This window comes from Aegilops tauschii, unplaced genomic scaffold (assembly GCF_002575655.3).
Source record: "Aegilops tauschii subsp. strangulata cultivar AL8/78 unplaced genomic scaffold, Aet v6.0 ptg000695l_obj, whole genome shotgun sequence".
Classification (NCBI taxonomy): Eukaryota; Viridiplantae; Streptophyta; class Magnoliopsida; order Poales; family Poaceae; genus Aegilops; species Aegilops tauschii.
The window spans coordinates 1-16,808 of record NW_027332928.1 but is presented as its reverse complement, the minus strand read 5'-3'; the positions used below and the strand labels follow the sequence as shown (position 1 = coordinate 16,808).

Below are 16,808 nucleotides of genomic sequence, written 5' to 3'. Positions count from 1 at the left end.
TGTCGGATGCGATCATACCAGCACTAAAGCACCGGATCCCATCAGAACTCCGAAGTTAAGCGTGCTTGGGCGAGAGTAGTACTAGGATGGGTGACCTCCTGGGAAGTCCTCGTGTTGCATTCCCTTTTTAATTTGTTTTGCACCGCGTGCAAAACAAAACGCACGAGCGCGACGTATGTTTAGCACGTTTTATTATTTTGCACGTTTACGGTAAGTTTTAGCTCGCTGCTCATTATTCACGCGTCTAGCGGCGGCAAGCGTGTTCTGAAAGGGGTCGAAACCATGGTAAATAGGCACTGGTGCGGTTGAACCGTGGTAAAACTCGTCTCCGTAGTTGAGCGGGAGCGGCCAAAGGAATGTGCAATCGTGTGTGTAGTGGAGCTGGGAGGGGCAAGCATAAGGGACGAAGACGGGGGTAACATGTCGGATGCGATCATACCAGCACTAAAGCACCGGATCCCATCAGAACTCCGAAGTTAAGCGTGCTTGGGCGAGAGTAGTACTAGGATGGGTGACCTCCTGGGAAGTCCTCGTGTTGCATTCCCTTTTTAATTTGTTTAGCACGTTTTATTATTTTGCACGTTTACGGTAAGTTTTAGCTCGCTGCTCATTATTCACGCGTCTAGCGGCGGCAAGCGTGTTCTGAAAGGGGTCGAAACCATGGTAAATAGGCACTGGTGCGGTTGAACCGTGGTAAAACTCGTCTCCGTAGTTGAGCGGGAGCGGCCAAAGGAATGTGCAATCGTGTGTGTAGTGGAGCTGGGAGGGGCAAGCATAAGGGACGAAGACGGGGGTAACATGTCGGATGCGATCATACCAGCACTAAAGCACCGGATCCCATCAGAACTCCGAAGTTAAGCGTGCTTGGGCGAGAGTAGTACTAGGATGGGTGACCTCCTGGGAAGTCCTCGTGTTGCATTCCCTTTTTAATTTGTTTTGCACCGCGTGCAAAACAAAACGCACGAGCGCGACGTATGTTTAGCACGTTTTATTATTTTGCACGTTTACGGTAAGTTTTAGCTCGCTGCTCATTATTCACGCGTCTAGCGGCGGCAAGCGTGTTCTGAAAGGGGTCGAAACCATGGTAAATAGGCACTGGTGCGGTTGAACCGTGGTAAAACTCGTCTCCGTAGTTGAGCGGGAGCGGCCAAAGGAATGTGCAATCGTGTGTGTAGTGGAGCTGGGAGGGGCAAGCATAAGGGACGAAGACGGGGGTAACATGTCGGATGCGATCATACCAGCACTAAAGCACCGGATCCCATCAGAACTCCGAAGTTAAGCGTGCTTGGGCGAGAGTAGTACTAGGATGGGTGACCTCCTGGGAAGTCCTCGTGTTGCATTCCCTTTTTAATTTGTTTTGCACCGCGTGCAAAACAAAACGCACGAGCGCGACGTATGTTTAGCACGTTTTATTATTTTGCACGTTTACGGTAAGTTTTAGCTCGCTGCTCATTATTCACGCGTCTAGCGGCGGCAAGCGTGTTCTGAAAGGGGTCGAAACCATGGTAAATAGGCACTGGTGCGGTTGAACCGTGGTAAAACTCGTCTCCGTAGTTGAGCGGGAGCGGCCAAAGGAATGTGCAATCGTGTGTGTAGTGGAGCTGGGAGGGGCAAGCATAAGGGACGAAGACGGGGGTAACATGTCGGATGCGATCATACCAGCACTAAAGCACCGGATCCCATCAGAACTCCGAAGTTAAGCGTGCTTGGGCGAGAGTAGTACTAGGATGGGTGACCTCCTGGGAAGTCCTCGTGTTGCATTCCCTTTTTAATTTGTTTTGCACCGCGTGCAAAACAAAACGCACGAGCGCGACGTATGTTTAGCACGTTTTATTATTTTGCACGTTTACGGTAAGTTTTAGCTCGCTGCTCATTATTCACGCGTCTAGCGGCGGCAAGCGTGTTCTGAAAGGGGTCGAAACCATGGTAAATAGGCACTGGTGCGGTTGAACCGTGGTAAAACTCGTCTCCGTAGTTGAGCGGGAGCGGCCAAAGGAATGTGCAATCGTGTGTGTAGTGGAGCTGGGAGGGGCAAGCATAAGGGACGAAGACGGGGGTAACATGTCGGATGCGATCATACCAGCACTAAAGCACCGGATCCCATCAGAACTCCGAAGTTAAGCGTGCTTGGGCGAGAGTAGTACTAGGATGGGTGACCTCCTGGGAAGTCCTCGTGTTGCATTCCCTTTTTAATTTGTTTTGCACCGCGTGCAAAACAAAACGCACGAGCGCGACGTATGTTTAGCACGTTTTATTATTTTGCACGTTTACGGTAAGTTTTAGCTCGCTGCTCATTATTCACGCGTCTAGCGGCGGCAAGCGTGTTCTGAAAGGGGTCGAAACCATGGTAAATAGGCACTGGTGCGGTTGAACCGTGGTAAAACTCGTCTCCGTAGTTGAGCGGGAGCGGCCAAAGGAATGTGCAATCGTGTGTGTAGTGGAGCTGGGAGGGGCAAGCATAAGGGACGAAGACGGGGGTAACATGTCGGATGCGATCATACCAGCACTAAAGCACCGGATCCCATCAGAACTCCGAAGTTAAGCGTGCTTGGGCGAGAGTAGTACTAGGATGGGTGACCTCCTGGGAAGTCCTCGTGTTGCATTCCCTTTTTAATTTGTTTTGCACCGCGTGCAAAACAAAACGCACGAGCGCGACGTATGTTTAGCACGTTTTATTATTTTGCACGTTTACGGTAAGTTTTAGCTCGCTGCTCATTATTCACGCGTCTAGCGGCGGCAAGCGTGTTCTGAAAGGGGTCGAAACCATGGTAAATAGGCACTGGTGCGGTTGAACCGTGGTAAAACTCGTCTCCGTAGTTGAGCGGGAGCGGCCAAAGGAATGTGCAATCGTGTGTGTAGTGGAGCTGGGAGGGGCAAGCATAAGGGACGAAGACGGGGGTAACATGTCGGATGCGATCATACCAGCACTAAAGCACCGGATCCCATCAGAACTCCGAAGTTAAGCGTGCTTGGGCGAGAGTAGTACTAGGATGGGTGACCTCCTGGGAAGTCCTCGTGTTGCATTCCCTTTTTAATTTGTTTTGCACCGCGTGCAAAACAAAACGCACGAGCGCGACGTATGTTTAGCACGTTTTATTATTTTGCACGTTTACGGTAAGTTTTAGCTCGCTGCTCATTATTCACGCGTCTAGCGGCGGCAAGCGTGTTCTGAAAGGGGTCGAAACCATGGTAAATAGGCACTGGTGCGGTTGAACCGTGGTAAAACTCGTCTCCGTAGTTGAGCGGGAGCGGCCAAAGGAATGTGCAATCGTGTGTGTAGTGGAGCTGGGAGGGGCAAGCATAAGGGACGAAGACGGGGGTAACATGTCGGATGCGATCATACCAGCACTAAAGCACCGGATCCCATCAGAACTCCGAAGTTAAGCGTGCTTGGGCGAGAGTAGTACTAGGATGGGTGACCTCCTGGGAAGTCCTCGTGTTGCATTCCCTTTTTAATTTGTTTTGCACCGCGTGCAAAACAAAACGCACGAGCGCGACGTATGTTTAGCACGTTTTATTATTTTGCACGTTTACGGTAAGTTTTAGCTCGCTGCTCATTATTCACGCGTCTAGCGGCGGCAAGCGTGTTCTGAAAGGGGTCGAAACCATGGTAAATAGGCACTGGTGCGGTTGAACCGTGGTAAAACTCGTCTCCGTAGTTGAGCGGGAGCGGCCAAAGGAATGTGCAATCGTGTGTGTAGTGGAGCTGGGAGGGGCAAGCATAAGGGACGAAGACGGGGGTAACATGTCGGATGCGATCATACCAGCACTAAAGCACCGGATCCCATCAGAACTCCGAAGTTAAGCGTGCTTGGGCGAGAGTAGTACTAGGATGGGTGACCTCCTGGGAAGTCCTCGTGTTGCATTCCCTTTTTAATTTGTTTTGCACCGCGTGCAAAACAAAACGCACGAGCGCGACGTATGTTTAGCACGTTTTATTATTTTGCACGTTTACGGTAAGTTTTAGCTCGCTGCTCATTATTCACGCGTCTAGCGGCGGCAAGCGTGTTCTGAAAGGGGTCGAAACCATGGTAAATAGGCACTGGTGCGGTTGAACCGTGGTAAAACTCGTCTCCGTAGTTGAGCGGGAGCGGCCAAAGGAATGTGCAATCGTGTGTGTAGTGGAGCTGGGAGGGGCAAGCATAAGGGACGAAGACGGGGGTAACATGTCGGATGCGATCATACCAGCACTAAAGCACCGGATCCCATCAGAACTCCGAAGTTAAGCGTGCTTGGGCGAGAGTAGTACTAGGATGGGTGACCTCCTGGGAAGTCCTCGTGTTGCATTCCCTTTTTAATTTGTTTTGCACCGCGTGCAAAACAAAACGCACGAGCGCGACGTATGTTTAGCACGTTTTATTATTTTGCACGTTTACGGTAAGTTTTAGCTCGCTGCTCATTATTCACGCGTCTAGCGGCGGCAAGCGTGTTCTGAAAGGGGTCGAAACCATGGTAAATAGGCACTGGTGCGGTTGAACCGTGGTAAAACTCGTCTCCGTAGTTGAGCGGGAGCGGCCAAAGGAATGTGCAATCGTGTGTGTAGTGGAGCTGGGAGGGGCAAGCATAAGGGACGAAGACGGGGGTAACATGTCGGATGCGATCATACCAGCACTAAAGCACCGGATCCCATCAGAACTCCGAAGTTAAGCGTGCTTGGGCGAGAGTAGTACTAGGATGGGTGACCTCCTGGGAAGTCCTCGTGTTGCATTCCCTTTTTAATTTGTTTTGCACCGCGTGCAAAACAAAACGCACGAGCGCGACGTATGTTTAGCACGTTTTATTATTTTGCACGTTTACGGTAAGTTTTAGCTCGCTGCTCATTATTCACGCGTCTAGCGGCGGCAAGCGTGTTCTGAAAGGGGTCGAAACCATGGTAAATAGGCACTGGTGCGGTTGAACCGTGGTAAAACTCGTCTCCGTAGTTGAGCGGGAGCGGCCAAAGGAATGTGCAATCGTGTGTGTAGTGGAGCTGGGAGGGGCAAGCATAAGGGACGAAGACGGGGGTAACATGTCGGATGCGATCATACCAGCACTAAAGCACCGGATCCCATCAGAACTCCGAAGTTAAGCGTGCTTGGGCGAGAGTAGTACTAGGATGGGTGACCTCCTGGGAAGTCCTCGTGTTGCATTCCCTTTTTAATTTGTTTTGCACCGCGTGCAAAACAAAACGCACGAGCGCGACGTATGTTTAGCACGTTTTATTATTTTGCACGTTTACGGTAAGTTTTAGCTCGCTGCTCATTATTCACGCGTCTAGCGGCGGCAAGCGTGTTCTGAAAGGGGTCGAAACCATGGTAAATAGGCACTGGTGCGGTTGAACCGTGGTAAAACTCGTCTCCGTAGTTGAGCGGGAGCGGCCAAAGGAATGTGCAATCGTGTGTGTAGTGGAGCTGGGAGGGGCAAGCATAAGGGACGAAGACGGGGGTAACATGTCGGATGCGATCATACCAGCACTAAAGCACCGGATCCCATCAGAACTCCGAAGTTAAGCGTGCTTGGGCGAGAGTAGTACTAGGATGGGTGACCTCCTGGGAAGTCCTCGTGTTGCATTCCCTTTTTAATTTGTTTTGCACCGCGTGCAAAACAAAACGCACGAGCGCGACGTATGTTTAGCACGTTTTATTATTTTGCACGTTTACGGTAAGTTTTAGCTCGCTGCTCATTATTCACGCGTCTAGCGGCGGCAAGCGTGTTCTGAAAGGGGTCGAAACCATGGTAAATAGGCACTGGTGCGGTTGAACCGTGGTAAAACTCGTCTCCGTAGTTGAGCGGGAGCGGCCAAAGGAATGTGCAATCGTGTGTGTAGTGGAGCTGGGAGGGGCAAGCATAAGGGACGAAGACGGGGGTAACATGTCGGATGCGATCATACCAGCACTAAAGCACCGGATCCCATCAGAACTCCGAAGTTAAGCGTGCTTGGGCGAGAGTAGTACTAGGATGGGTGACCTCCTGGGAAGTCCTCGTGTTGCATTCCCTTTTTAATTTGTTTTGCACCGCGTGCAAAACAAAACGCACGAGCGCGACGTATGTTTAGCACGTTTTATTATTTTGCACGTTTACGGTAAGTTTTAGCTCGCTGCTCATTATTCACGCGTCTAGCGGCGGCAAGCGTGTTCTGAAAGGGGTCGAAACCATGGTAAATAGGCACTGGTGCGGTTGAACCGTGGTAAAACTCGTCTCCGTAGTTGAGCGGGAGCGGCCAAAGGAATGTGCAATCGTGTGTGTAGTGGAGCTGGGAGGGGCAAGCATAAGGGACGAAGACGGGGGTAACATGTCGGATGCGATCATACCAGCACTAAAGCACCGGATCCCATCAGAACTCCGAAGTTAAGCGTGCTTGGGCGAGAGTAGTACTAGGATGGGTGACCTCCTGGGAAGTCCTCGTGTTGCATTCCCTTTTTAATTTGTTTTGCACCGCGTGCAAAACAAAACGCACGAGCGCGACGTATGTTTAGCACGTTTTATTATTTTGCACGTTTACGGTAAGTTTTAGCTCGCTGCTCATTATTCACGCGTCTAGCGGCGGCAAGCGTGTTCTGAAAGGGGTCGAAACCATGGTAAATAGGCACTGGTGCGGTTGAACCGTGGTAAAACTCGTCTCCGTAGTTGAGCGGGAGCGGCCAAAGGAATGTGCAATCGTGTGTGTAGTGGAGCTGGGAGGGGCAAGCATAAGGGACGAAGACGGGGGTAACATGTCGGATGCGATCATACCAGCACTAAAGCACCGGATCCCATCAGAACTCCGAAGTTAAGCGTGCTTGGGCGAGAGTAGTACTAGGATGGGTGACCTCCTGGGAAGTCCTCGTGTTGCATTCCCTTTTTAATTTGTTTTGCACCGCGTGCAAAACAAAACGCACGAGCGCGACGTATGTTTAGCACGTTTTATTATTTTGCACGTTTACGGTAAGTTTTAGCTCGCTGCTCATTATTCACGCGTCTAGCGGCGGCAAGCGTGTTCTGAAAGGGGTCGAAACCATGGTAAATAGGCACTGGTGCGGTTGAACCGTGGTAAAACTCGTCTCCGTAGTTGAGCGGGAGCGGCCAAAGGAATGTGCAATCGTGTGTGTAGTGGAGCTGGGAGGGGCAAGCATAAGGGACGAAGACGGGGGTAACATGTCGGATGCGATCATACCAGCACTAAAGCACCGGATCCCATCAGAACTCCGAAGTTAAGCGTGCTTGGGCGAGAGTAGTACTAGGATGGGTGACCTCCTGGGAAGTCCTCGTGTTGCATTCCCTTTTTAATTTGTTTTGCACCGCGTGCAAAACAAAACGCACGAGCGCGACGTATGTTTAGCACGTTTTATTATTTTGCACGTTTACGGTAAGTTTTAGCTCGCTGCTCATTATTCACGCGTCTAGCGGCGGCAAGCGTGTTCTGAAAGGGGTCGAAACCATGGTAAATAGGCACTGGTGCGGTTGAACCGTGGTAAAACTCGTCTCCGTAGTTGAGCGGGAGCGGCCAAAGGAATGTGCAATCGTGTGTGTAGTGGAGCTGGGAGGGGCAAGCATAAGGGACGAAGACGGGGGTAACATGTCGGATGCGATCATACCAGCACTAAAGCACCGGATCCCATCAGAACTCCGAAGTTAAGCGTGCTTGGGCGAGAGTAGTACTAGGATGGGTGACCTCCTGGGAAGTCCTCGTGTTGCATTCCCTTTTTAATTTGTTTTGCACCGCGTGCAAAACAAAACGCACGAGCGCGACGTATGTTTAGCACGTTTTATTATTTTGCACGTTTACGGTAAGTTTTAGCTCGCTGCTCATTATTCACGCGTCTAGCGGCGGCAAGCGTGTTCTGAAAGGGGTCGAAACCATGGTAAATAGGCACTGGTGCGGTTGAACCGTGGTAAAACTCGTCTCCGTAGTTGAGCGGGAGCGGCCAAAGGAATGTGCAATCGTGTGTGTAGTGGAGCTGGGAGGGGCAAGCATAAGGGACGAAGACGGGGGTAACATGTCGGATGCGATCATACCAGCACTAAAGCACCGGATCCCATCAGAACTCCGAAGTTAAGCGTGCTTGGGCGAGAGTAGTACTAGGATGGGTGACCTCCTGGGAAGTCCTCGTGTTGCATTCCCTTTTTAATTTGTTTTGCACCGCGTGCAAAACAAAACGCACGAGCGCGACGTATGTTTAGCACGTTTTATTATTTTGCACGTTTACGGTAAGTTTTAGCTCGCTGCTCATTATTCACGCGTCTAGCGGCGGCAAGCGTGTTCTGAAAGGGGTCGAAACCATGGTAAATAGGCACTGGTGCGGTTGAACCGTGGTAAAACTCGTCTCCGTAGTTGAGCGGGAGCGGCCAAAGGAATGTGCAATCGTGTGTGTAGTGGAGCTGGGAGGGGCAAGCATAAGGGACGAAGACGGGGGTAACATGTCGGATGCGATCATACCAGCACTAAAGCACCGGATCCCATCAGAACTCCGAAGTTAAGCGTGCTTGGGCGAGAGTAGTACTAGGATGGGTGACCTCCTGGGAAGTCCTCGTGTTGCATTCCCTTTTTAATTTGTTTTGCACCGCGTGCAAAACAAAACGCACGAGCGCGACGTATGTTTAGCACGTTTTATTATTTTGCACGTTTACGGTAAGTTTTAGCTCGCTGCTCATTATTCACGCGTCTAGCGGCGGCAAGCGTGTTCTGAAAGGGGTCGAAACCATGGTAAATAGGCACTGGTGCGGTTGAACCGTGGTAAAACTCGTCTCCGTAGTTGAGCGGGAGCGGCCAAAGGAATGTGCAATCGTGTGTGTAGTGGAGCTGGGAGGGGCAAGCATAAGGGACGAAGACGGGGGTAACATGTCGGATGCGATCATACCAGCACTAAAGCACCGGATCCCATCAGAACTCCGAAGTTAAGCGTGCTTGGGCGAGAGTAGTACTAGGATGGGTGACCTCCTGGGAAGTCCTCGTGTTGCATTCCCTTTTTAATTTGTTTTGCACCGCGTGCAAAACAAAACGCACGAGCGCGACGTATGTTTAGCACGTTTTATTATTTTGCACGTTTACGGTAAGTTTTAGCTCGCTGCTCATTATTCACGCGTCTAGCGGCGGCAAGCGTGTTCTGAAAGGGGTCGAAACCATGGTAAATAGGCACTGGTGCGGTTGAACCGTGGTAAAACTCGTCTCCGTAGTTGAGCGGGAGCGGCCAAAGGAATGTGCAATCGTGTGTGTAGTGGAGCTGGGAGGGGCAAGCATAAGGGACGAAGACGGGGGTAACATGTCGGATGCGATCATACCAGCACTAAAGCACCGGATCCCATCAGAACTCCGAAGTTAAGCGTGCTTGGGCGAGAGTAGTACTAGGATGGGTGACCTCCTGGGAAGTCCTCGTGTTGCATTCCCTTTTTAATTTGTTTTGCACCGCGTGCAAAACAAAACGCACGAGCGCGACGTATGTTTAGCACGTTTTATTATTTTGCACGTTTACGGTAAGTTTTAGCTCGCTGCTCATTATTCACGCGTCTAGCGGCGGCAAGCGTGTTCTGAAAGGGGTCGAAACCATGGTAAATAGGCACTGGTGCGGTTGAACCGTGGTAAAACTCGTCTCCGTAGTTGAGCGGGAGCGGCCAAAGGAATGTGCAATCGTGTGTGTAGTGGAGCTGGGAGGGGCAAGCATAAGGGACGAAGACGGGGGTAACATGTCGGATGCGATCATACCAGCACTAAAGCACCGGATCCCATCAGAACTCCGAAGTTAAGCGTGCTTGGGCGAGAGTAGTACTAGGATGGGTGACCTCCTGGGAAGTCCTCGTGTTGCATTCCCTTTTTAATTTGTTTTGCACCGCGTGCAAAACAAAACGCACGAGCGCGACGTATGTTTAGCACGTTTTATTATTTTGCACGTTTACGGTAAGTTTTAGCTCGCTGCTCATTATTCACGCGTCTAGCGGCGGCAAGCGTGTTCTGAAAGGGGTCGAAACCATGGTAAATAGGCACTGGTGCGGTTGAACCGTGGTAAAACTCGTCTCCGTAGTTGAGCGGGAGCGGCCAAAGGAATGTGCAATCGTGTGTGTAGTGGAGCTGGGAGGGGCAAGCATAAGGGACGAAGACGGGGGTAACATGTCGGATGCGATCATACCAGCACTAAAGCACCGGATCCCATCAGAACTCCGAAGTTAAGCGTGCTTGGGCGAGAGTAGTACTAGGATGGGTGACCTCCTGGGAAGTCCTCGTGTTGCATTCCCTTTTTAATTTGTTTTGCACCGCGTGCAAAACAAAACGCACGAGCGCGACGTATGTTTAGCACGTTTTATTATTTTGCACGTTTACGGTAAGTTTTAGCTCGCTGCTCATTATTCACGCGTCTAGCGGCGGCAAGCGTGTTCTGAAAGGGGTCGAAACCATGGTAAATAGGCACTGGTGCGGTTGAACCGTGGTAAAACTCGTCTCCGTAGTTGAGCGGGAGCGGCCAAAGGAATGTGCAATCGTGTGTGTAGTGGAGCTGGGAGGGGCAAGCATAAGGGACGAAGACGGGGGTAACATGTCGGATGCGATCATACCAGCACTAAAGCACCGGATCCCATCAGAACTCCGAAGTTAAGCGTGCTTGGGCGAGAGTAGTACTAGGATGGGTGACCTCCTGGGAAGTCCTCGTGTTGCATTCCCTTTTTAATTTGTTTTGCACCGCGTGCAAAACAAAACGCACGAGCGCGACGTATGTTTAGCACGTTTTATTATTTTGCACGTTTACGGTAAGTTTTAGCTCGCTGCTCATTATTCACGCGTCTAGCGGCGGCAAGCGTGTTCTGAAAGGGGTCGAAACCATGGTAAATAGGCACTGGTGCGGTTGAACCGTGGTAAAACTCGTCTCCGTAGTTGAGCGGGAGCGGCCAAAGGAATGTGCAATCGTGTGTGTAGTGGAGCTGGGAGGGGCAAGCATAAGGGACGAAGACGGGGGTAACATGTCGGATGCGATCATACCAGCACTAAAGCACCGGATCCCATCAGAACTCCGAAGTTAAGCGTGCTTGGGCGAGAGTAGTACTAGGATGGGTGACCTCCTGGGAAGTCCTCGTGTTGCATTCCCTTTTTAATTTGTTTTGCACCGCGTGCAAAACAAAACGCACGAGCGCGACGTATGTTTAGCACGTTTTATTATTTTGCACGTTTACGGTAAGTTTTAGCTCGCTGCTCATTATTCACGCGTCTAGCGGCGGCAAGCGTGTTCTGAAAGGGGTCGAAACCATGGTAAATAGGCACTGGTGCGGTTGAACCGTGGTAAAACTCGTCTCCGTAGTTGAGCGGGAGCGGCCAAAGGAATGTGCAATCGTGTGTGTAGTGGAGCTGGGAGGGGCAAGCATAAGGGACGAAGACGGGGGTAACATGTCGATGCGATCATACCAAGCACGTCACAAAGCCTTAAGCGGCTGATCTCCGAAGTTAAGCGTGCTTGGGCGAGAGTAGTACTAGGATGGGTGACCTCCTGGGAAGTCCTCGTGTTGCATTCCCTTTTTAATTTGTTTTGCACCGCGTGCAAAACAAAACGCACGAGCGCGACGTATGTTTAGCACGTTTTATTATTTTGCACGTTTACGGTAAGTTTTAGCTCGCTGCTCATTATTCACGCGTCTAGCGGCGGCAAGCGTGTTCTGAAAGGGGTCGAAACCATGGTAAATAGGCACTGGTGCGGTTGAACCGTGGTAAAACTCGTCTCCGTAGTTGAGCGGGAGCGGCCAAAGGAATGTGCAATCGTGTGTGTAGTGGAGCTGGGAGGGGCAAGCATAAGGGACGAAGACGGGGGTAACATGTCGGATGCGATCATACCAGCACTAAAGCACCGGATCCCATCAGAACTCCGAAGTTAAGCGTGCTTGGGCGAGAGTAGTACTAGGATGGGTGACCTCCTGGGAAGTCCTCGTGTTGCATTCCCTTTTTCATTTGTTTTGCACCGCGTGCAAAACAAAACGCACGAGCGCGACGTATGTTTAGCACGTTTTATTATTTTGCACGTTTACGGTAAGTTTTAGCTCGCTGCTCATTATTCACGCGTCTAGCGGCGGCAAGCGTGTTCTGAAAGGGGTCGAAACCATGGTAAATAGGCACTGGTGCGGTTGAACCGTGGTAAAACTCGTCTCCGTAGTTGAGCGGGAGCGGCCAAAGGAATGTGCAATCGTGTGTGTAGTGGAGCTGGGAGGGGCAAGCATAAGGGACGAAGACGGGGGTAACATGTCGGATGCGATCATACCAGCACTAAAGCACCGGATCCCATCAGAACTCCGAAGTTAAGCGTGCTTGGGCGAGAGTAGTACTAGGATGGGTGACCTCCTGGGAAGTCCTCGTGTTGCATTCCCTTTTTCATTTGTTTTGCACCGCGTGCAAAACAAAACGCACGAGCGCGACGTATGTTTAGCACGTTTTATTATTTTGCACGTTTACGGTAAGTTTTAGCTCGCTGCTCATTATTCACGCGTCTAGCGGCGGCAAGCGTGTTCTGAAAGGGGTCGAAACCATGGTAAATAGGCACTGGTGCGGTTGAACCGTGGTAAAACTCGTCTCCGTAGTTGAGCGGGAGCGGCCAAAGGAATGTGCAATCGTGTGTGTAGTGGAGCTGGGAGGGGCAAGCATAAGGGACGAAGACGGGGGTAACATGTCGGATGCGATCATACCAGCACTAAAGCACCGGATCCCATCAGAACTCCGAAGTTAAGCGTGCTTGGGCGAGAGTAGTACTAGGATGGGTGACCTCCTGGGAAGTCCTCGTGTTGCATTCCCTTTTTAATTTGTTTTGCACCGCGTGCAAAACAAAACGCACGAGCGCGACGTATGTTTAGCACGTTTTATTATTTTGCACGTTTACGGTAAGTTTTAGCTCGCTGCTCATTATTCACGCGTCTAGCGGCGGCAAGCGTGTTCTGAAAGGGGTCGAAACCATGGTAAATAGGCACTGGTGCGGTTGAACCGTGGTAAAACTCGTCTCCGTAGTTGAGCGGGAGCGGCCAAAGGAATGTGCAATCGTGTGTGTAGTGGAGCTGGGAGGGGCAAGCATAAGGGACGAAGACGGGGGTAACATGTCGGATGCGATCATACCAGCACTAAAGCACCGGATCCCATCAGAACTCCGAAGTTAAGCGTGCTTGGGCGAGAGTAGTACTAGGATGGGTGACCTCCTGGGAAGTCCTCGTGTTGCATTCCCTTTTTAATTTGTTTTGCACCGCGTGCAAAACAAAACGCACGAGCGCGACGTATGTTTAGCACGTTTTATTATTTTGCACGTTTACGGTAAGTTTTAGCTCGCTGCTCATTATTCACGCGTCTAGCGGCGGCAAGCGTGTTCTGAAAGGGGTCGAAACCATGGTAAATAGGCACTGGTGCGGTTGAACCGTGGTAAAACTCGTCTCCGTAGTTGAGCGGGAGCGGCCAAAGGAATGTGCAATCGTGTGTGTAGTGGAGCTGGGAGGGGCAAGCATAAGGGACGAAGACGGGGGTAACATGTCGGATGCGATCATACCAGCACTAAAGCACCGGATCCCATCAGAACTCCGAAGTTAAGCGTGCTTGGGCGAGAGTAGTACTAGGATGGGTGACCTCCTGGGAAGTCCTCGTGTTGCATTCCCTTTTTAATTTGTTTTGCACCGCGTGCAAAACAAAACGCACGAGCGCGACGTATGTTTAGCACGTTTTATTATTTTGCACGTTTACGGTAAGTTTTAGCTCGCTGCTCATTATTCACGCGTCTAGCGGCGGCAAGCGTGTTCTGAAAGGGGTCGAAACCATGGTAAATAGGCACTGGTGCGGTTGAACCGTGGTAAAACTCGTCTCCGTAGTTGAGCGGGAGCGGCCAAAGGAATGTGCAATCGTGTGTGTAGTGGAGCTGGGAGGGGCAAGCATAAGGGACGAAGACGGGGGTAACATGTCGGATGCGATCATACCAGCACTAAAGCACCGGATCCCATCAGAACTCCGAAGTTAAGCGTGCTTGGGCGAGAGTAGTACTAGGATGGGTGACCTCCTGGGAAGTCCTCGTGTTGCATTCCCTTTTTAATTTGTTTTGCACCGCGTGCAAAACAAAACGCACGAGCGCGACGTATGTTTAGCACGTTTTATTATTTTGCACGTTTACGGTAAGTTTTAGCTCGCTGCTCATTATTCACGCGTCTAGCGGCGGCAAGCGTGTTCTGAAAGGGGTCGAAACCATGGTAAATAGGCACTGGTGCGGTTGAACCGTGGTAAAACTCGTCTCCGTAGTTGAGCGGGAGCGGCCAAAGGAATGTGCAATCGTGTGTGTAGTGGAGCTGGGAGGGGCAAGCATAAGGGACGAAGACGGGGGTAACATGTCGGATGCGATCATACCAGCACTAAAGCACCGGATCCCATCAGAACTCCGAAGTTAAGCGTGCTTGGGCGAGAGTAGTACTAGGATGGGTGACCTCCTGGGAAGTCCTCGTGTTGCATTCCCTTTTTAATTTGTTTTGCACCGCGTGCAAAACAAAACGCACGAGCGCGACGTATGTTTAGCACGTTTTATTATTTTGCACGTTTACGGTAAGTTTTAGCTCGCTGCTCATTATTCACGCGTCTAGCGGCGGCAAGCGTGTTCTGAAAGGGGTCGAAACCATGGTAAATAGGCACTGGTGCGGTTGAACCGTGGTAAAACTCGTCTCCGTAGTTGAGCGGGAGCGGCCAAAGGAATGTGCAATCGTGTGTGTAGTGGAGCTGGGAGGGGCAAGCATAAGGGACGAAGACGGGGGTAACATGTCGGATGCGATCATACCAGCACTAAAGCACCGGATCCCATCAGAACTCCGAAGTTAAGCGTGCTTGGGCGAGAGTAGTACTAGGATGGGTGACCTCCTGGGAAGTCCTCGTGTTGCATTCCCTTTTTAATTTGTTTTGCACCGCGTGCAAAACAAAACGCACGAGCGCGACGTATGTTTAGCACGTTTTATTATTTTGCACGTTTACGGTAAGTTTTAGCTCGCTGCTCATTATTCACGCGTCTAGCGGCGGCAAGCGTGTTCTGAAAGGGGTCGAAACCATGGTAAATAGGCACTGGTGCGGTTGAACCGTGGTAAAACTCGTCTCCGTAGTTGAGCGGGAGCGGCCAAAGGAATGTGCAATCGTGTGTGTAGTGGAGCTGGGAGGGGCAAGCATAAGGGACGAAGACGGGGGTAACATGTCGGATGCGATCATACCAGCACTAAAGCACCGGATCCCATCAGAACTCCGAAGTTAAGCGTGCTTGGGCGAGAGTAGTACTAGGATGGGTGACCTCCTGGGAAGTCCTCGTGTTGCATTCCCTTTTTAATTTGTTTTGCACCGCGTGCAAAACAAAACGCACGAGCGCGACGTATGTTTAGCACGTTTTATTATTTTGCACGTTTACGGTAAGTTTTAGCTCGCTGCTCATTATTCACGCGTCTAGCGGCGGCAAGCGTGTTCTGAAAGGGGTCGAAACCATGGTAAATAGGCACTGGTGCGGTTGAACCGTGGTAAAACTCGTCTCCGTAGTTGAGCGGGAGCGGCCAAAGGAATGTGCAATCGTGTGTGTAGTGGAGCTGGGAGGGGCAAGCATAAGGGACGAAGACGGGGGTAACATGTCGGATGCGATCATACCAGCACTAAAGCACCGGATCCCATCAGAACTCCGAAGTTAAGCGTGCTTGGGCGAGAGTAGTACTAGGATGGGTGACCTCCTGGGAAGTCCTCGTGTTGCATTCCCTTTTTAATTTGTTTTGCACCGCGTGCAAAACAAAACGCACGAGCGCGACGTATGTTTAGCACGTTTTATTATTTTGCACGTTTACGGTAAGTTTTAGCTCGCTGCTCATTATTCACGCGTCTAGCGGCGGCAAGCGTGTTCTGAAAGGGGTCGAAACCATGGTAAATAGGCACTGGTGCGGTTGAACCGTGGTAAAACTCGTCTCCGTAGTTGAGCGGGAGCGGCCAAAGGAATGTGCAATCGTGTGTGTAGTGGAGCTGGGAGGGGCAAGCATAAGGGACGAAGACGGGGGTAACATGTCGGATGCGATCATACCAGCACTAAAGCACCGGATCCCATCAGAACTCCGAAGTTAAGCGTGCTTGGGCGAGAGTAGTACTAGGATGGGTGACCTCCTGGGAAGTCCTCGTGTTGCATTCCCTTTTTAATTTGTTTTGCACCGCGTGCAAAACAAAACGCACGAGCGCGACGTATGTTTAGCACGTTTTATTATTTTGCACGTTTACGGTAAGTTTTAGCTCGCTGCTCATTATTCACGCGTCTAGCGGCGGCAAGCGTGTTCTGAAAGGGGTCGAAACCATGGTAAATAGGCACTGGTGCGGTTGAACCGTGGTAAAACTCGTCTCCGTAGTTGAGCGGGAGCGGCCAAAGGAATGTGCAATCGTGTGTGTAGTGGAGCTGGGAGGGGCAAGCATAAGGGACGAAGACGGGGGTAACATGTCGGATGCGATCATACCAGCACTAAAGCACCGGATCCCATCAGAACTCCGAAGTTAAGCGTGCTTGGGCGAGAGTAGTACTAGGATGGGTGACCTCCTGGGAAGTCCTCGTGTTGCATTCCCTTTTTAATTTGTTTTGCACCGCGTGCAAAACAAAACGCACGAGCGCAGACGTATGTTTAGCACGTTTTATTATTTTGCACGTTTACGGTAAGTTTTAGCTCGCTGCTCATTATTCACGCGTCTAGCGGCGGCAAGCGTGTTCTGAAAGGGGTCGAAACCATGGTAAATAGGCACTGGTGCGGTTGAACCGTGGTAAAACTCGTCTCCGTAGTTGAGCGGGAGCGGCCAAAGGAATGTGCAATCGTGTGTGTAGTGGAGCTGGGAGGGGCAAGCATAAGGGACGAAGACGGGGGTAACATGTCGGATG

The 16,808-nt window shown here is 51.1% G+C and overlaps 39 non-coding genes and 1 pseudogene across 39 annotated transcripts; all 40 read left to right on the top strand.

Moving 5' to 3' along the window:
- Positions 1–4: 4 nt before the first annotated feature.
- LOC141033605 (5S ribosomal RNA) lies at positions 5–123 on the top strand. The gene has a single exon (XR_012195440.1). It is a non-coding gene; the product is annotated as a 5S ribosomal RNA (ribosomal RNA).
- Positions 124–425: 302 nt separating this feature from the next.
- LOC141033604 (5S ribosomal RNA) lies at positions 426–544 on the top strand. Its single transcript, XR_012195439.1, has one exon. It is a non-coding gene; the product is annotated as a 5S ribosomal RNA (ribosomal RNA).
- A 259-nt stretch (positions 545–803) lies between these two features.
- LOC141033603 (5S ribosomal RNA) lies at positions 804–922 on the top strand. The gene has a single exon (XR_012195438.1). It is a non-coding gene; the product is annotated as a 5S ribosomal RNA (ribosomal RNA).
- A 302-nt stretch (positions 923–1,224) lies between these two features.
- LOC141033602 (5S ribosomal RNA) lies at positions 1,225–1,343 on the top strand. The gene has a single exon (XR_012195437.1). It is a non-coding gene; the product is annotated as a 5S ribosomal RNA (ribosomal RNA).
- Positions 1,344–1,645: 302 nt separating this feature from the next.
- LOC141033600 (5S ribosomal RNA) lies at positions 1,646–1,764 on the top strand. The gene has a single exon (XR_012195435.1). It is a non-coding gene; the product is annotated as a 5S ribosomal RNA (ribosomal RNA).
- Positions 1,765–2,066: 302 nt separating this feature from the next.
- On the top strand, positions 2,067–2,185 carry LOC141033599 (5S ribosomal RNA). The gene has a single exon (XR_012195434.1). It is a non-coding gene; the product is annotated as a 5S ribosomal RNA (ribosomal RNA).
- Positions 2,186–2,487: 302 nt separating this feature from the next.
- Positions 2,488–2,606, top strand: LOC141033598 (5S ribosomal RNA). The gene has a single exon (XR_012195433.1). It is a non-coding gene; the product is annotated as a 5S ribosomal RNA (ribosomal RNA).
- Positions 2,607–2,908: 302 nt separating this feature from the next.
- LOC141033597 (5S ribosomal RNA) lies at positions 2,909–3,027 on the top strand. The gene has a single exon (XR_012195432.1). It is a non-coding gene; the product is annotated as a 5S ribosomal RNA (ribosomal RNA).
- Positions 3,028–3,329: 302 nt separating this feature from the next.
- Positions 3,330–3,448, top strand: LOC141033596 (5S ribosomal RNA). Its single transcript, XR_012195431.1, has one exon. It is a non-coding gene; the product is annotated as a 5S ribosomal RNA (ribosomal RNA).
- Positions 3,449–3,750: 302 nt separating this feature from the next.
- On the top strand, positions 3,751–3,869 carry LOC141033595 (5S ribosomal RNA). The gene has a single exon (XR_012195430.1). It is a non-coding gene; the product is annotated as a 5S ribosomal RNA (ribosomal RNA).
- Positions 3,870–4,171: 302 nt separating this feature from the next.
- On the top strand, positions 4,172–4,290 carry LOC141033593 (5S ribosomal RNA). The gene has a single exon (XR_012195429.1). It is a non-coding gene; the product is annotated as a 5S ribosomal RNA (ribosomal RNA).
- A 302-nt stretch (positions 4,291–4,592) lies between these two features.
- LOC141033592 (5S ribosomal RNA) lies at positions 4,593–4,711 on the top strand. Its single transcript, XR_012195428.1, has one exon. It is a non-coding gene; the product is annotated as a 5S ribosomal RNA (ribosomal RNA).
- A 302-nt stretch (positions 4,712–5,013) lies between these two features.
- LOC141033591 (5S ribosomal RNA) lies at positions 5,014–5,132 on the top strand. Its single transcript, XR_012195427.1, has one exon. It is a non-coding gene; the product is annotated as a 5S ribosomal RNA (ribosomal RNA).
- Positions 5,133–5,434: 302 nt separating this feature from the next.
- On the top strand, positions 5,435–5,553 carry LOC141033590 (5S ribosomal RNA). Its single transcript, XR_012195426.1, has one exon. It is a non-coding gene; the product is annotated as a 5S ribosomal RNA (ribosomal RNA).
- Positions 5,554–5,855: 302 nt separating this feature from the next.
- LOC141033588 (5S ribosomal RNA) lies at positions 5,856–5,974 on the top strand. Its single transcript, XR_012195424.1, has one exon. It is a non-coding gene; the product is annotated as a 5S ribosomal RNA (ribosomal RNA).
- A 302-nt stretch (positions 5,975–6,276) lies between these two features.
- LOC141033587 (5S ribosomal RNA) lies at positions 6,277–6,395 on the top strand. The gene has a single exon (XR_012195423.1). It is a non-coding gene; the product is annotated as a 5S ribosomal RNA (ribosomal RNA).
- A 302-nt stretch (positions 6,396–6,697) lies between these two features.
- Positions 6,698–6,816, top strand: LOC141033586 (5S ribosomal RNA). Its single transcript, XR_012195422.1, has one exon. It is a non-coding gene; the product is annotated as a 5S ribosomal RNA (ribosomal RNA).
- A 302-nt stretch (positions 6,817–7,118) lies between these two features.
- On the top strand, positions 7,119–7,237 carry LOC141033585 (5S ribosomal RNA). Its single transcript, XR_012195421.1, has one exon. It is a non-coding gene; the product is annotated as a 5S ribosomal RNA (ribosomal RNA).
- A 302-nt stretch (positions 7,238–7,539) lies between these two features.
- LOC141033584 (5S ribosomal RNA) lies at positions 7,540–7,658 on the top strand. Its single transcript, XR_012195420.1, has one exon. It is a non-coding gene; the product is annotated as a 5S ribosomal RNA (ribosomal RNA).
- Positions 7,659–7,960: 302 nt separating this feature from the next.
- Positions 7,961–8,079, top strand: LOC141033583 (5S ribosomal RNA). The gene has a single exon (XR_012195419.1). It is a non-coding gene; the product is annotated as a 5S ribosomal RNA (ribosomal RNA).
- Positions 8,080–8,381: 302 nt separating this feature from the next.
- LOC141033582 (5S ribosomal RNA) lies at positions 8,382–8,500 on the top strand. Its single transcript, XR_012195418.1, has one exon. It is a non-coding gene; the product is annotated as a 5S ribosomal RNA (ribosomal RNA).
- Positions 8,501–8,802: 302 nt separating this feature from the next.
- On the top strand, positions 8,803–8,921 carry LOC141033581 (5S ribosomal RNA). The gene has a single exon (XR_012195417.1). It is a non-coding gene; the product is annotated as a 5S ribosomal RNA (ribosomal RNA).
- A 302-nt stretch (positions 8,922–9,223) lies between these two features.
- LOC141033580 (5S ribosomal RNA) lies at positions 9,224–9,342 on the top strand. The gene has a single exon (XR_012195416.1). It is a non-coding gene; the product is annotated as a 5S ribosomal RNA (ribosomal RNA).
- Positions 9,343–9,644: 302 nt separating this feature from the next.
- Positions 9,645–9,763, top strand: LOC141033579 (5S ribosomal RNA). The gene has a single exon (XR_012195415.1). It is a non-coding gene; the product is annotated as a 5S ribosomal RNA (ribosomal RNA).
- Positions 9,764–10,065: 302 nt separating this feature from the next.
- Positions 10,066–10,184, top strand: LOC141033577 (5S ribosomal RNA). The gene has a single exon (XR_012195413.1). It is a non-coding gene; the product is annotated as a 5S ribosomal RNA (ribosomal RNA).
- A 302-nt stretch (positions 10,185–10,486) lies between these two features.
- On the top strand, positions 10,487–10,605 carry LOC141033576 (5S ribosomal RNA). The gene has a single exon (XR_012195412.1). It is a non-coding gene; the product is annotated as a 5S ribosomal RNA (ribosomal RNA).
- Positions 10,606–10,907: 302 nt separating this feature from the next.
- Positions 10,908–11,026, top strand: LOC141033575 (5S ribosomal RNA). The gene has a single exon (XR_012195411.1). It is a non-coding gene; the product is annotated as a 5S ribosomal RNA (ribosomal RNA).
- Positions 11,027–11,327: 301 nt separating this feature from the next.
- Positions 11,328–11,448, top strand: LOC141033570 (5S ribosomal RNA; annotated as a pseudogene).
- A 302-nt stretch (positions 11,449–11,750) lies between these two features.
- Positions 11,751–11,869, top strand: LOC141033574 (5S ribosomal RNA). Its single transcript, XR_012195410.1, has one exon. It is a non-coding gene; the product is annotated as a 5S ribosomal RNA (ribosomal RNA).
- A 302-nt stretch (positions 11,870–12,171) lies between these two features.
- On the top strand, positions 12,172–12,290 carry LOC141033573 (5S ribosomal RNA). The gene has a single exon (XR_012195409.1). It is a non-coding gene; the product is annotated as a 5S ribosomal RNA (ribosomal RNA).
- A 302-nt stretch (positions 12,291–12,592) lies between these two features.
- LOC141033572 (5S ribosomal RNA) lies at positions 12,593–12,711 on the top strand. The gene has a single exon (XR_012195408.1). It is a non-coding gene; the product is annotated as a 5S ribosomal RNA (ribosomal RNA).
- Positions 12,712–13,013: 302 nt separating this feature from the next.
- On the top strand, positions 13,014–13,132 carry LOC141033571 (5S ribosomal RNA). The gene has a single exon (XR_012195407.1). It is a non-coding gene; the product is annotated as a 5S ribosomal RNA (ribosomal RNA).
- Positions 13,133–13,434: 302 nt separating this feature from the next.
- LOC141033568 (5S ribosomal RNA) lies at positions 13,435–13,553 on the top strand. Its single transcript, XR_012195405.1, has one exon. It is a non-coding gene; the product is annotated as a 5S ribosomal RNA (ribosomal RNA).
- A 302-nt stretch (positions 13,554–13,855) lies between these two features.
- On the top strand, positions 13,856–13,974 carry LOC141033556 (5S ribosomal RNA). The gene has a single exon (XR_012195394.1). It is a non-coding gene; the product is annotated as a 5S ribosomal RNA (ribosomal RNA).
- A 302-nt stretch (positions 13,975–14,276) lies between these two features.
- LOC141033545 (5S ribosomal RNA) lies at positions 14,277–14,395 on the top strand. Its single transcript, XR_012195383.1, has one exon. It is a non-coding gene; the product is annotated as a 5S ribosomal RNA (ribosomal RNA).
- A 302-nt stretch (positions 14,396–14,697) lies between these two features.
- Positions 14,698–14,816, top strand: LOC141033612 (5S ribosomal RNA). The gene has a single exon (XR_012195447.1). It is a non-coding gene; the product is annotated as a 5S ribosomal RNA (ribosomal RNA).
- Positions 14,817–15,118: 302 nt separating this feature from the next.
- Positions 15,119–15,237, top strand: LOC141033601 (5S ribosomal RNA). Its single transcript, XR_012195436.1, has one exon. It is a non-coding gene; the product is annotated as a 5S ribosomal RNA (ribosomal RNA).
- A 302-nt stretch (positions 15,238–15,539) lies between these two features.
- LOC141033589 (5S ribosomal RNA) lies at positions 15,540–15,658 on the top strand. Its single transcript, XR_012195425.1, has one exon. It is a non-coding gene; the product is annotated as a 5S ribosomal RNA (ribosomal RNA).
- Positions 15,659–15,960: 302 nt separating this feature from the next.
- On the top strand, positions 15,961–16,079 carry LOC141033578 (5S ribosomal RNA). Its single transcript, XR_012195414.1, has one exon. It is a non-coding gene; the product is annotated as a 5S ribosomal RNA (ribosomal RNA).
- Positions 16,080–16,381: 302 nt separating this feature from the next.
- LOC141033539 (5S ribosomal RNA) lies at positions 16,382–16,500 on the top strand. Its single transcript, XR_012195377.1, has one exon. It is a non-coding gene; the product is annotated as a 5S ribosomal RNA (ribosomal RNA).
- Positions 16,501–16,808: the final 308 nt, after the last annotated feature.